Here is a 13,391-nt window from a genome sequence, read left to right on the forward strand (position 1 = left end):
AATGATTTTTGGAATAAGAACAAGGTAATCATGTGATATAGCCTGACGTTGGCGTACACAAAGAAGTTCTAACAATTACATGAGACGCAAAAATCATAACATGTCTTTTTTTTGTTTTTCAGAAGCCGTCAATTGTGGAGTGAAATAAAATAAACTAGGACGGAGATTATAAATATTCGTTTTAATTAATTTTGGGAATATCTTCGGATCCCTCATAGAATAAAATTTAAAAAAAAAACATGACTAGCATACATAAACATACATGAGAAAACACAAAATGTTTGGTAAACTGAACTAATTAGTTCCGATTAAGAATATTTATAATCTAATAACGTAAAAGTTTCACAATTCACCGCAATTATAGAGTCACAAATGAGCATGAGAATGAGTTGAACAGACTTCGTTGCGATAAAAACCAAAAAACTATACTCTGTAATTGATATACAGCTCAGTGGGTGAATACTTAGATATTAGGCTGCTATGTAGCAGACTGCACTCTTTCCCTGAAGGTAGCGTGTTTTTACAAGCAGACGCAAACAGAAAAGGCCAAATTTAGCGTAACAATTCCAGGGAAACTATCTTCAATTTGCGAAATTTAAAAATTTCCGAAAGATTTGACAAAATAGGACTCAATAATATATTTTTGTATATATAGATATTTATATATATATATATATATATATATATATATGTATAAATAAAAAGTTCTAAAAATTATATGAGACGCAAAAAAATCATAAAATGTCACCTTATATTTTTCAGAAGCCGTCGATTATAGAGTGAAAAAAAAAATTATCTAGAACTGAGATTATGATTAATCTTTTTAATTGGTTTTGGAATCTGGGTTTCGAATCCCTGATAGAATAAATCAAGAAATACGTAACTAACATACATAAATATACATGAGAAATGACAAAACAATTAGTAAACTGAACTAATAGTTCCGATTAGGAATGTTTAGAATCTAATAACCTAAAAGCTTCACAATTCGCTTTTCTTTTGTCAGAATGAGCATGGCAATGCAATGAACAGACTTCGTTGGGATAAAAACCAAAAACTATAATCTGTAATTGATCTACAGCTCAGTGGGTGAATATTTGGATTTTAGGCTGCTATGTGGCAGACTGCACTTTTTCACTGAGGGTTGCGTGTTTTACGACAAGACGCAAACAGAGAAGAGCTAAAATTAGCAAACAAATCCGATGAAACTATCTTCAATTGCGAAATTTAAAAGTTTTAAAAGAATAGACAAAATAGGCTCAATTATATATATATATATATATAAATACATACATAAGAAATATATTTTTTCTGTGTTTCAAGTCACTACTGGCCTTTAGGTGCAAGTTGCAGAGGGCCCCGCTCTTCAATGCAGCAAAGTACTCGCTGCACAAGATCTTTTTCAGTTTAAAATGCGTTTTCCACCATCCTTCGGTGACACTATTGCGTCGTAAAACTCAAAAAAATGTGAAAGATTTGTGGCGAAACATCACATGAGCAAACTGCAATTAAATTTGAATATTACTTTTCTGCTACACGGCTAATCAGCTCATTTAAAAAATGCCTAATAATGTTTGGAATAACAACATCAATTTCTTGAATGTAAAACTTTTTTCAAAAATAACGTCAAATAATGAGGATCAAAAAATGCACAGAGGTTCTACAACAAAGCTTCCGAGATAAACTGATAACTTATTGTGTTTTTTCAGAAGATTATCTTTAGTTCTTTACATTTGAAAAATTAGTGTTTCGATGTGTTCTTTAATAAAGTTTTCACCACAATAGCTCCAATAAAGCTAGTTTTTTAAGCATGGGCTGCTTGCAATTTTTAATGCCATTTTACAAAAGATATGGCTAATTGTCTCATTGAAACAGTAAAACATAGACTTCATACTGCAAAAAAACTTATGCCTGTCCACGCAGTTGTCATTAGGGATTAGAGTATTCTGCTTTATGTCTCATTCAAATCAGATTACTTCTTGAGTAAAAACAATGTAGCTGTGTGATGTAAACTGAAGATGATATATAAAATGAAGTTCAAAAAATTATAAGGGATGCAAAAATCATAAATTGTCACTTTTTTGTTAGCCGATACAGAAGCAGTCTTTTATATATATATATATATATATATATATATATATATATATATATACATATATATATATAAATATATATATATATATATATATATATTTATATATTCTCTGAGTTTCAAGTCACTTGTGCCTGCATAGTGCATGTTGCAGACAGCCCTGAGCTTCAATGCAGCAAAAGACCCGCTGCACAAGATCTTTTTCAGTTTATAATGCGTTTTTGACACTCCCTCGGTGACAAAACTGCGTCGTGGAACTAAAAAAAGTGAAAGATTTGTGGCGAAACATCACATGATCAAACTGCAAATAAATTTGAAAATTACATTTCTGCTACACGGCTAACCAGCTCATTTCAAAATTGCCTCAAAAATTTTTTTAATATTAACAACAATTTCTTACATTGATCAAAAAAGGCAAACAATGAGGAGTAGAAATTGCGGTGAGGTTCTAAAACACAGCTTCAGAGAAAAGCTGGAAGATAATTTAATGTGTTGTTTCAGAACGTTATCTTTAGTTCTTTTCATTTGAATACTTCGTGGTGTTCTGATATGTTCTTTAATAAAAGTTTACACAACAGAAGCTCCAAATAGGCTGCTCGCTGCTTTTATTGCCAATTTACAGGTAAATTAAATGTAAAACAAGGTAGCGGTGTGATATCACCTGAAGTTGGTGTACACAAAGAAGTTCAAGAAACTATATGAGATGCAAATAAGATAAAATGTCACTATTTTTGCAGCCGACTCAGAAGCATTCGATTATGGAGTGAATTAAAATAATCCAAAACTTAGAATACAAATAGATCTTTTAATTGATTTAGACAGATTCGTTTCAAACCCACGATGAAAAAATTTTCAGAATTACTAGCCTACATAAAAGCAAAGTGAACTTTTTCTATTCAATTAAGGCATATTATATTCTAATGACCTAAAAATTTCGCAATTCGCAATTTTTGAGTCGCAAATGAGAATCGGGATGCATTGAACAGACTTCGTTGGGCAAAAAGCAAGCAATACTTGTCTCCCAGCTTAATGTGTAAAAATTTGGATTGTAGATTGCTATGTAACAGACTGCGCTCTTTGACTAAAGGTTGCATGCTATACGACTAGGCAAAAACAGAAAAGAGCCGAATTTAGCATAACAATTCAAAAAAAAGTCTTTAAATTCAAAATTTTGGAAATTTTAAATGAATTGTTAATATAGGACTCTGTGATACCTCTAACTGCTGAGGTATGTATATGAGCCGCGAATACGCTCTAAACCTTATCAGTTGGATTCGAGGCGCGAATCCAATGTTCACTAATTGGTGAGATTACCTCTTTTAGTTTTACTTTGCAAAAGAGTTACGAATGTAGTTATAATTCAATGACGTGGAAATCCTCCTCAAATCCAAATGGGATTCTTTTGACTTCAAAACTACTAAGATTGAGAACAACTGAATTGAATGAGAAAGTTTAGCGGAATGAAATATTATCAAAGTGGGAGATATGAACAAACTGAAAAGTTGACTTATTAGTCGGTGGTAAACTTAACATAAGTGAACTATGACATTTAATCAGACAAGGGCAAACTTAAAAACAATTTAGTACTAATCAACAGAATATGAACTTAATGTGGTACAACCGTACCACTTATCCTTGGCTCTAATAAAATTTTAAACTGCATCAGTGTAAAAATTACGATATTAATAACATATGTACCGGTTATTATAAAAAGTAGATAAATGTGAACAACAGCTAGCCAACAGATAATCATAGTGGAAATGCGAGACTTATGCAAGAGAAATTATATTAATGGAAACTCATTACATTTGCATTCAATCGTAAACGTAAAACACAGGTTATTGCAAAATTGCAGTGCGAATTCAATAAATTTAGTGATTAAGGTTTACTGCAATGAAAACCAAATTGAATTTAACAGCTGCAAACTAAACACGTTCACAAATAAATATTAACAATTAACAGAAAACATTGCGCAATAGTGGCACAAATCCAGATCTGGATTAAATAACCTACAATTGAATGAATCATATTTAAACTAAAATTTAAAGTAAGCAATAAGTTAATCAGTTTTAAATGACAGTTTTCCTTAGTTTTAAATTTGATTTTCGGCGTCAAAGACGCTCATGCTTATTTCCCTTGCGTACTCATCGTAGTCGTATTCTTTTGAAGACCATATACCAACTGGGGGAGGTGGAGGAGGGCTTACGACCGGCAGCTCGAATGACGTTTCAATAGGAGGGGGTTGGAGTGCCTCTTCTTGAATTACTGTTTCTATGACTGGGTTACTAGCTTTATGTCGTTTGGGCGCAGGGGCAGAGTCTTCGCTAATCGGACACACTAATCGGAACTTTCAAATACGAAATAGTCTGGGGCCCTTCTATTTCTTTTAGATTTTGACGTGGAAGGCGAGGCGGTTGACGAGGTGACCGATGACGCAGCAACTGAGGATGCATTGGACGTATTCAACGTTGTCGAGGATTGTCGCGATCGAGTTCTTCCCGTTTGAGGCTTCTTGGGTTTACGAAAGACATCGCCTTAGAAATATTGCTATTGGCACTTGAAACTCCTGAAGCAGCATCGGACTGGGTGGGTCTGTGGCGAATTTTAATCTCCCCCCGATATTTTTAATGTCCTTCGTATGCTGCGCTATCTTCTCTTCTGTTGTCTTCTCATATGGAAGGGGACGTCTCTGGGCCTACTGGCAAGTATCCGTGTTACGCTCAGCACGGGTGCCGAATTTGGCGATATCATTGTTTCGCACTTGGACTTCAGGGACTCCGGGTTCCTTAATAACCGTTTTCGTAGGCGACGTTCTGACGACTTTACTACCCGGGGCCAGTGTTTCCCAGAGGCCACAGAGATCCCTCTTTGATCTTTTGGACACTTTTTGGGCTAACTTGATATCCAAGGATTTCTCTGTTCGTGGTATCGGGTTGTTTAGTTTGGGGTGTATTACAAATCGGGATACCGATTTGTTTTTGTCCCCATTGTATCTGCGTCTTGCATCCACCTTGGCCTTTTGCTTAGCCTCTTCTATCAAAATGTCGCTGCGATCACCGGTCACTCATCCATTGTCGTCGAGGAAGTCCTCTACGGGTACAGTGTCTGCATCTAAAAAGTGGTGAAGAATGTTTTCATATGATAAATTTGACGATGTGCTTGGAAAGGTGTTACATTTGTTGTCTTTTGTTTGCATATATGTCGTAATTGATTTACTATTGACTTTATTGCTTCTTTAATTGTGAATGTGTTATTTCTATTATCTAATTTCATGCAGCTGAGACGTCTTTTAATTGTATGTATCAAACGCTCTACTAATCCAATAGCTCTATGGTCATTAGCAGGGGCAGTGATAATATTAATTCTATGTTGTTTACAAAAATTCTTTACTTTATACCCTATTAAACAACGACAACGTGCTTGATCTAAACTAATGTTTCGCGGGATACCGTGTATTTGAATATATTCATCTAAAATTTTAATTATATTAGGTCCATTAGCTTTATCAAAGACTTCGACAGTAGGATATTTAGAAAAACGGTCAATACATGCGAGAAAATATATATCTTGATCTTTTTCAGTTGTAATGGGGGCCCCGAAATCAATTTGTATTTCTTCATTAGGTTCAGAGCAATTTAATAAAGGCTTACATTTCGACGCCGGAATGACCGGGGGTTGAGGTTCTTACCAATATCAGTACAAGGCTTGCACGTGGCAGCCTTGTTAAGAATCTCGCGGTGCATATACGACCATAACGCATACTGCCCAAGAGTTATCATCCCCCAGCTGCTGGGGTGAGTGAGACGTAGGATCTCTAACACGGCGTCCTGTATTGAGTGTGGTATTGCCACACGTTCGTCCACTCAGACGCAGCCTGACCTTACGTGAAGATCCCTTCAATAGGAGAAGAGATAAGGGTTCACCTCCTTACACCGTTGTGCATCATTCTGGAGGATGAAATCGCGCACCTCCTTAGGGACTGCCTCCTTGCTTGTTAGCACAGCAAGGAACCCTTTTGTAAATAGCTGCGTCAAGTTATTTTCAAACACCTCTTCTTTAGACAATTCATGGTTTGGGGAATTGGGGCCTTCATTGGAGGAGTGGGTCGAATTCACTGCCGAGTTTGGTGTGGTTGAAAAGTGACTCTGCTGTGAGTAGGAGGGGTTTGTGGAATAGATCTCGGACTGCTCATCGTTCTTTGAGAGATTGTATGTATTTGTGATATGTTTGAGTTTATTTTAGAATGATGTTGGATTTGAGTTGATTGTTTATACTGACTGGAATTTAAGTGGATTTGAACTGCGTTTGCAGAATTTTCAGGAAGCAACTGAGTTGTGTTACGATTAATGGCAGCAAGCAAATTGGAATAGTTTGTTGAGTGAGGATGTGAGGCACGTGTGGAATGTGTGTGATCGACGCTGCTAAAGTGCTGTGATTGACAGTTTTGCTGTGTGGTATTTACATAAATTGCTGCATTAGCGTCACGAATGCGGGTAATTGTTGCTACAGCAAATTCCTCGTCGTATTTGTTTGTAACTTTTGCTTCTAGATTTGGTTGGCGGAAAATTTAATCTACCAGCCCAATTTTTGCGCCTGGTATATGTTCAATATTAAAATCAAAAGGTAAAAGATGATCTACACAACGGGTTAAACGACTATTATATGATTTGTTAGATCTTTGTCCTTCCATGATAGAAAGTAGTGCTCAATGATCTGTGGTGATTGTGAATGACTTACCAAAAAACAATTAAAATTTGAAATATTCTACGGACCACACAACCCCTAACAATTCTAGTTCATTAATGCTGTAAGGTTCCTCATTTGAATTCAGGAAACGAGATGCAAATGCAACTGTATGTCAACCTGTCGGTGAACGTTGTTCTAATGCTGCTCCTAAGCCAGCTCGAGATGCGTCGCATTTGATCCCCGTTTCCAAATGGGGATTAAAATGTGTGTTTTCTGTTGCGTTTGCAACTTTATTTTCAATTGATTGAAAGTGAGTTTCAAGTTCATCGTTCGAAGTGAAGTTTGTATTCTGTCTAAGCAATGGTCGAAGTGGATGACATAATTGAGATAAATTGGGCATGAACTTACCGAGGTAATGAACTGAACCTAGAATTGAGCGTAGTTGCTTTAGATTTTTAGGTGCTTATAAGTTTAATATTGCTGCTGTTTTGGACTCAAGTGGTGCGATTCCTGACTGACTAAATCTGTGTCCCAACCATTCTATTTCGGTTTCAGCAAAATGACATTTCGGTAAATTTAATCGCAAGTTATCATCGTCCAATTTTTTTAAACATTTGTAGACTAATTTTAAGTGATCTTCTTTTGATCCTCGACTGACTATTATAATATCGTCTAAGAAGCAGTGAGTATTTTTATATCCGACTAATGTATAACCCATCACTTTTTGGATTGCTGCTGGCATGTCCGTTAATCCGTAGAAACCAGTAATGAAACGATAGGTACTAGTTCCTTCACCGCTAACAATATTAAAGTTGCAACGCCTAGTCGTTCCCGGGTCCAAATTAAGTTGACTGTATGCGTACTTCAAATCCAATGTAGAGAAATATGCTGTTTCCTGCGAGGTATTTGTATCTAAATATTGTGGGATTGTGTCAATTAAGTTATCTATATTCGGCATCTGATATTTATTTTTCAGATTAGTTCAATATTTTTGAATCTAAGGCTAGTTTAACTGTTCTGTCTCTTTTTACCGTGATGAATATGAGTGAGCTGAAATTTTTATCTGAACAACTGTTTAATTTTTTGAAGTGTTTTTCTGCAAGTAGTTTTTTAAGTTCGTCAAGTAGTTTTTTAACTGCGTCCTTTTTGGTGTGTTCGTGTAAAGTGTTTGTGAAACGTATATTTGACTGAATGTTTTAATGATTTACCGGTTCTTGAGATAAGACCTGGAAAATCAAATGCTATCTGTTTCTTGATTAAACATTGGTTTAGACGACACTTGCAACTTGTTTTGCTTGGGTTAGAGAAAAGCCTAGCTTTGGGAAGAGATCTCGTCCGATGATGGGTCGGTGGCCATCTTCTGCTACTGTCACATTAACATCCGTAGCTACCCAATCATTGCATTTGATAGATGTCTTGATCACTCCAATTATGTTGATTAAATCATTAGAAAATATTTTTAGGTCGTGTTTTTCTGGTGATTGTACCCAGAAACTTCCTTTACACTCTGACACCACAGTATTCGCAAGACTTTTATTGATTATAGTGCACACGCTTCCCAAATCCACCAAGGCTTTTGTCTGAGTATTCCCGATGCGAATGTTTAAGTTCACCGGCTCCACTTCGCGAGGGTCGTTATTAATAGAGATTGTTGCAATGCAGTTGTCATTATAGTCATCATAATCCGAATCGTAATTAGCGTCATAGATACTTTGTTTTTGGAACAATCTATCTATATTTTTAACTTGCTCTCCAACTGTTGCTGAAGTACCCACCGTGGCCGCCTCGGAGATAGAGTCGTCTACATTGTTTACTCTGGTTTTCGGCTTATATGAATGTTTAGGTTTTCGGCAAACCTTCGCGAAGTAGTTAGCAATACCGCAATTTTTACAATTCTTCCCACGGGCAGGACAGTTTTGACGATGTGCAGTTGACCACCCATAGCCACAGTTTGGACATACTGTAGATTTTACGAATCGATTCGTTGGAGGTCGCGATCTATTCCAAGATCCTGCTATATTGTTTACTGATGTAGTTTTAATCTCATTTGTAGTCGAATGAACAGTGGTTCCAGATATCTTTAACTGGTTCTGAATGCCCATCTCAACGTTCATGGCAACTTCCAATGCCTCTTTAGCCGCTCTCGTTTCTTTTAGTAGTTCCCTCTGGATCTCGCCGTCTTGCATGTTAACTAAGAAAACGTTACGAATGATTGACTCCTCATGACTTTCTAAATCGCAGTTCAAAGACAGTTCCCGAGGACAACCGTAGAACTTTTCTACAGGTTCTCCTTTCATTTGTTTCCTGGTGAAGAAAGTATAACGATCAAAGGTGATGTTTCGCTGTTTGGTAAATACCTGATCAAGGCTCTCCCAAAGGGCTTTTGTTGTTTCACAATCAATTTGGATATTCGGTTCTTGGGAACCAAATATTCGTCATCCTTCCATCTCCAAGCTGAGATAGGTCAAGGAGCCAGCTTTGTTGTCGCAAAACTTCCAAAGTTTGTCGCCACACAATATACCTGCAAGTTCTATCTTTTGACAACCAATTAACCACGCTTTCTTAAGTTGCTCGCTTCGAGTTTTCCGATCTCTTTCGCTTTGAGCTGTACTATTCTCAAAATTACTCTCGTATATAGGTTCTGGAGGGAAGGTGAACTTGTCCGAAGGATCTTCGAGTAGGGTGTCGCTTGAAATACCCTCTTTTGCCACGATAACCAACTTCAGCATTATCTGCCAGCGATCCCATCTCAGAGGTGTTTCTAGTGTTGGGTTCTCCCAAAATGGTTCGAGTCCAAGGAGAGCACGTTATTTGACTGCTGACTGCACCATGTGATACCTCTAACTGCTGAGGTATGAATATGAGCCACGAATACGCTTTAAAGCTTAGAAATTGGATTCGAGGCGCGAATCCAATGTTTCACTAAATGGTGGGATTACCACTTTTAGTTTTACTTTGCAATAGAGTTACGAATGTAGTTATAATTGAATGACGTGGAATCCTCCTCAAATCCAAATGGGATTCTTATGACTGCAAAACTACTAAGATTAAGAACAACTGAATGGAATGAGAAAGTTTAGCCAAATTAAGTATTATCAAAGTGGGAGATATGATCAGACTGAAAAGTTGACTTATTAGTCGGCGGTGAACTTAACATAAGTGAACTATGACATTTAATCAGACAAGGGCAAACTTAAAAACAATTTGGTACTAATCAACAGAATATGAACCTAATATGGTCCTTAATAAGAACTTAATTTTAGAAATTTTAAATGAAGTGTCAAAATAGGACTCAATTGTATATATATATATATATATATATATATATATATATATATACATATATATATATATATATATATATATATATATATATATATATAAATTTTTTCAGAGTTTCAAGTCACTAGTGGCTTTATTGTGCATGCTGCAGACAACCTTGAGCTTCAATGCAGCAAAAGACCCGCTGCACTAGATCTTTTTCAGTTTAAAATGCGTTTTCAACCATCCTTCGGTGACACTATTGCGTCGTAAAACTCAAAAAAATGTGAAAGATTTGTGGCGAAACATCACATGAGCAAACTGCAAATAAATTTGAAAATTACATTTCTGCTACACGGCTAATCAGCTCATTTCAGAAACGCCTTAAACTTTTTTAAAATTAACAACAATTTCTTACATATAAAATCTTTTGAACAGAAAAGGCAAACACTGAGGAGTAAAAACTGCGGAGAGGTTCTAAAACACAGCTTCAGAGAAAACCTGGAAGATTATTTAATGTGTTGTTTCAGAACATTATCTTTAATTCTTTTCATTTGAATACTTCGTTGTGTTATTTTGCCAATTTAAAAAAAATATGGCCGTTGGTCTCATTGAAACGGTACAACATAGACTTCTTACTACAATGAGATTTATGTTTTTCCACGCAGTTGTCATTTGGGATTAGAGTATTGTGCTTTATATCTCATTCAAATAAGCTGACTTTTGGAAAACAAGCAATGAAGCTGTGTGTTATAACTTGAAGTTGGTGTACACAAAAGAGTTCAAAAAATTAGATGTGACTCAAATATCATAAAATGTCACCATTTTTTCACCCGTTACAGAAGCAGTCCTTTAAGGAGTGAATTAAATTATTCTGGAACTGAGATTTAAAAAGTCCTAGAACTTATTTCTAGAACTTAAATTCTAGAACCTAAACTAACATACACAAATATGAAAGAGAAATGATAAAACGTAAAGTGAACTAATTATATTTCGATTAAAACATTATATAATCTAATAACCAAAAAAAACAATTTGCAATATTTTAGACACAAATGGACACTGGGATGCATTGAACAGACTTCAATGGAATAAAAAACCAAAAAAAATATCATCTGTATTTGATCTGAGTCTCGCATCACAAAACAGCTTTGCAAAATTTTACCAAAAAAAATCGACAGTATCTTGCGTCAATTCTTTAGAGAAAACAAAAACCATGTCGTATCTTCAGCGTAAGAAGATAGATTACCATGGAAGGTGCAAAAATAGCAGTTAATTTCGATATATAGGCAAATCTGGCGCTGGACTATAACATGAGAGTTCTCCGTATACATTTTAAACAAAGGGTTTTAAGAATGCCGTTTTTAGACTCAAATAATATAACCCATTGGATAAAAAAACGTTTAAAACTTTACCAATTATTTCAACGGGGAATCACGAGATGTTTTACCATTCTAGTCGGAACAGTGTTAAATGGCGGTAAGCTAGAGGCAGTTAAACACATTGGTGATTTCTAATAATGCAAAGATAACTTCAAAAACCCTCCATAATCTCTTTGCCAAGATTTAAATCGCAGAAAATGTAAGATGAGATTAAACAAAACAGTTCTTTTTTATACTTCTTTTCATACATAAATACCGCTTCACTGCAGGTTTTCTATGTAGCTGCTAGGGAGCATTTACGCTAAAACTTCAATCCCAAGAACTGGCCCCAAATGCAGCGATCTACAATATCATCACTGGTCCCAGAGAAAGTTTCACGTATTCTGGAGTTCGCGTACATCTTGATTTACGCTAGAATTTTGTTTGCAAATTTTTTTTTGTGGGTCTTTAGCGCAAAAAAGAATTTTGTCGAGTTGAGTTTTAAATCACCGTTCAAGCCGCCTAAATGGCGTCTTAGTCACAAAATCAAAGCTGACTGTTTTGACGCATGGGAGATTCAAGTGCCACAAATTACTCTAACCTGAAACCTTTAGTCTACACATTTTGCTTTTAAAACAAAAAATTTCAAAAAATTGTCAAAAGCAGTAGACAAATTTTTGTCCCATTTTGTTTTTTGTTAAGCAGAAAGAAGTTTGCTCTCCCATGACAAAAATTCTCTTAGGATTTACTCAATATGCTGATGGATGTTACAAGAAATCTCAAAAAAACTGAAAAGGGTTGCCTTGCTCGGCAAGGCGTTTTGAGAAATCGTATCGGATGCAGTGCCGTGTTATTCGATAGGATCAACATTAGATGTTGGAGACCAAGTGATCTTGTGTATAGGGTTGCTCTGCTTTAATGTCAATGCACTGATGCAAAAAGGTTAACAACGTGGATAATGGAACCCGGGAGGGCTGTCAAACGCACGCTTCAGGCCGCTACATCGTTTGTGGGGCCTTTCATGGGAGTTGCAGATCTTATAACACTGGTAAAAAGCTGCTTCCGTCATGAACTACAATCCGTCTGGGTCGTGAATTTGTCATATGCAATATCAGAATCATTTTTTAAAGATTATGCGGGAGGGGAAGCAGAGAAAAGAGCGAGGAGAAAAGACAGAGATTGGGAATTTTAAGGTTAGAAGTAATTATTGATTACTATAATATGAGAACTGAACAGCATTTAGGAGAAAATGAGAGATAAATATGATAAAATATGGTTTTTAAAAAGAGGAGGGAAGAAAGGAAACAGAGAGTATTTCAAAGCAAACCTGAGGATGTTTTTTATGAGATTGATTACAAGACAAATGTGTAAGGGGTACAATAAAATTTGACCGGTTCAGCTTGATATATATTACATCCAACAAGCACTGCCAGAGAACAAGCACTTAAGTGAACTCAATGCATGAACTTCTAAGATCATTTAAAACTGCGATGACAACAACGGTTTTGAGCTCGAGAGTGCTGATGTGAGTGAACGTTAATGAGGTATTTTAGTGTAGTTCCTCTCTATGAGTGAACACAAGACTTCACAGCACTGCATCACTGGGATCCAGATACTTTGTGCGGGAGGATCCTGGAATCATGCAAGTCTCTGATCATTTTGCATCTATCTTGGTTTGAAGCGGTTGATGTGCTCCTAGTTTGCACATTAAGTTGCTCAAAGAAACAAAAACGCAAACAGATTTAAAATAAGGCTAAATTTTGATTCTGTGTTGAGATTCTGGTGGCAACTTGTAAGTTACAAATTCGAAAAGTTGATGTTAATTGTAACTTTTTCAAATGAAAAAACGCTGTGGAAACTTTTCCGAAATAAATATACGTATAAAAATTAAATACAACTAAATTGTAATGGGTTCTTTTTTATTTGTCTCCCGACCTAATGTGTAAATTTTTAGATATTAGGTTGTTATGTAATAGACTGCGCTCTTTCAC

The sequence above is a fragment of the Convolutriloba macropyga genome, chromosome 4, assembly GCF_964194025.1.
Source record: "Convolutriloba macropyga chromosome 4, txConMacr16.3, whole genome shotgun sequence".
NCBI classification, from domain to species: Eukaryota; Metazoa; Xenacoelomorpha; order Acoela; family Convolutidae; genus Convolutriloba; species Convolutriloba macropyga.